The sequence below is a fragment of the Choloepus didactylus genome, chromosome 22, assembly GCF_015220235.1.
Source record: "Choloepus didactylus isolate mChoDid1 chromosome 22, mChoDid1.pri, whole genome shotgun sequence".
NCBI classification, from domain to species: Eukaryota; Metazoa; Chordata; class Mammalia; order Pilosa; family Megalonychidae; genus Choloepus; species Choloepus didactylus.
Window position 1 is genome coordinate 15,536,678 of NC_051328.1, and position 3,360 is coordinate 15,540,037.

Sequence of the window (3,360 nt, forward strand, 5' to 3'; positions counted from 1 at the left end):
CTATCTCCTGATACCCTGTGTTCTCAGCTTTTAACTCTCAAAGTTTGCTCATTAATTTTAGTTCATATTAGTGAGACTGTACAGTGTTTGTCCTTTAGTTTCTGGCTAACTTCACACAGCATAATGTCCTCAAGGTTCATCCATTTTATTATATGTTCCATGACATGACTTTGTTCTGTCTTATATCTGAATAATACTCCATTGTGTGTATATACCAGTTTGTTTACCCACTTGTCCATTGATGAACATTTGGGATGTTTCCGTTTCTTGGCAATCATGAATAATGCCACTATAAACATTGGTTTACAATGTTTGTGCCTGAACTTTCAGTTCCTCTGAGTATATACCTAGTAATGGAATTGCTGTATCATATGGCAGTTCTATACTTAGCTTCCTGAGGAACCGTCACACTGCCTTCCAGAGTGGCTGCACCATTCTACATTCCCACCAACAGTGAATAAGTGTGCCCCTTTCTTCACATCCACTCTAGCACTTATTTTCTGTTTTTTTTTTTTTTTTTATAATGGCTATTCTGGTAGGTGTGAGATGATATCTCATTGTGGTTTTGATTTGCGTTTCCCTTATCACCAGTGAAGTTGAGCATCTTTTTATATGTTTTTGAGCCATTTGTATTTTCTTTTCAGAAAACTGTCTATCCATGTGTTTTGCCCATATTTTAATTGGGTTGTTTGTCTTTCTGTTGTTGAGAACATCTCTTTACATATTCTGGGTATTGAACCCTTATCTGAAATGTGGTTTTCAAATATTTTCTCCCACTGTGTAGGCTTCCTTTTTTCTTTTATGACAAAGTCCTTTGATATACAAAAGTGTTTAATTTTGAGGAGATCTCATTTATCTATTTCTTCTTTGATTGCTCATGCTTTGGGTGCAGGTCTAGGAAACCATCTCCTATCTAAGATATTTAAGATATTTCCCTATATTTTCTTCTAAAAGTCTTATGGTCTTAGCACTAATGTTTAGGTCTTTGATCCATTTCGACTGAATTTTTGTATAACGTGTGAGACAGGATTCCTCTTTCTTTCTTTTGGATATGGATGTCCAGTTCTCCAAACACCATTTACTGAAAGGGCTGCTCTGTCCCAGTTGCTTTGGCTTGACTGCCTTATCAAAGATCAATTGTCTGTAGATGAGAGGTTCTATGTCTGAACATTCAATTTGATTCCATTGGCTGGTTGATCTCTCTTTATGTCATTACCCTGCTGTTTTGACCACTCTAGCTTTGTAGTATGCTTTAAAGTCAGGTAGTGTGACACCTCCCACATTGCTCCTCTTTCTCAAGATATTTTTGGCTATCTGGGGCACCCTGACCTTCTAAATAAATTTAGTTATTGGTTTTTCTATTTCTGCCAAGTAAGTTGTTGGGATTTTAATTGGTATTGCATGAAATTTATAAATCATTTTAGGTAGAATGGACATCTTAACTATATTTAGTCTCCCAATCCATGAACACAGTATGTTTTTCCATTTTTTAAGGTCCTATTTGATTTCTTTTAGCAGTTTCTTGTAATTTTCTCTGTATAGGTCTTTTGTGGTCTTGGTTAAGTTTATTCTTAAATACTTGATTCTTTTGGCTGCTATTGTAAATAAAATTTTTTTTCTTGATTTCCTGCTCTTGTTGCTCATTACTTGTGTACAGGAACACTACTGATCTTTGTGTGTTGGTCTTGTAACCTGCCACTTTGCTGTATTCATTGATTAGCTCTAGTAGCTTTGCTGTAGATATTTCTCGTGTTTATACATATAGGATGTCATCTGTAAACAGTGAAAATTTTACTTCTTCCTCTCCAATTTGGATGCCTTTTATTTCTTTTTCTTACCTTATTGCTCCAGCTAACAGAGGTTTTCCAGAAGCCAATGGCCTTTCTCCAGTGAAGTACCCATTGTTGATGCCTTATTTTGGAACCCTTTATGGCCTTAAGACTGTAAATTTGTAGCCAAATAAACCCCCTTTATAAAAGCCAATCCATTTCTGGTGTTTTGCAAAGGGACAACAGATTTGGTACCAGAGAAGTGGGGGTGCTGCTGAGCTTGCAAATAACAAACATGTTGGAGTGGCTTTCTAAATGGATAAGGGGAAGATTTTGGAAGAACTGTGAGGAGCTTGCTGGAGAAGGCCTAGACTGCTTTGAAGAGACTGTGATTAGAAATATGGACTCTAAAGATACTTTTGATGAGACGTTGAACAGAAATGATGAATGTGTCATTGCCAACTGGAAGAAAAGTGATCCTTGTTTTAAAGTGACAGACAATTTGGCAAAATTGCATCCTGGTGCTGGATAGAAGGCAGAATTGGAGAACAACAACCTGGGATACTTAGTTGAAGAGATTTTTGACTTCTGCCTGTTATTGATATCCAACTTCAATCCATTATGATCTGAGAAAGTGTTTTGCATAATTTTAATATTTTTAAGTTTGTTGAAACTTGCTTTGTGACCCAATATGTGGCCTATCCTTAAAAATGATCTATGACCATTTGAGAAAATGTATATCCCACTGTTGTGGGGTGTAGTGTTCTATAAATATATGTCAAGTCTAGTTAATTTATCATACAATTCAACATCTCTTATCCCTTATTGATCCTCTGTTTAGATGTTCTATCCATTGATGAGAGCAGTGTATTGAAATCTCCAATTATTATTGTAGCAGTATCTACTTCTCCCTTCAGTGTTGTCAGTGTTTGCCTCATGTATTTTGCGGCACTCTGACTTGGTGCATAAATATTTATGATTGTTATGTTTTCTTTATGAATTGACCCTTTTATTTATATATAGTGTCCTTTGTCTCCTTTAATTGTTTTACATTTGAACTCTAATTTGTCTGATATTCATAAAGCTACTCCCACTTTTTTCTGGTTGTCGTTTGCATGAAATATCTTTTTTCCAACCTTTCACTTTCAGCCTATTTTGTCCTTGTGTCTAAAGTGAGTTTCCTGGAGACAGCATAAAGATGGGTCCTGTTTTTTAATCCATTCTGCCAGTCTATGTCTTTTTATTGGGTGGTTTAATCCATTAACATTTAGTGTTATTACCATAGGGCAGTACTTTCTTCTACCAATTTTGTCTTTTGGATTTTATATGTCATATCTTATTTTTTTCTCTCTCTCCTTTACCCTTCCTGATAATTTTCATTTCTACCACCTTCTCCAAACCTCTCACTCCTGTCTTTTCCTTTCAGCCTGTAGCACTCCCTTTAATATTTCTTGTAGTACCAGTCTCTTATTCACAGTGTCTCTCAGTGTCTGTTTGTTTGAAAATATTTTAATCTTGCTCTCATTTTTGAAGGACAGTTTTGTGGGATATAGAATTATTGGTTGGCAGTTTTTCTCTTTCAGTATCTTAA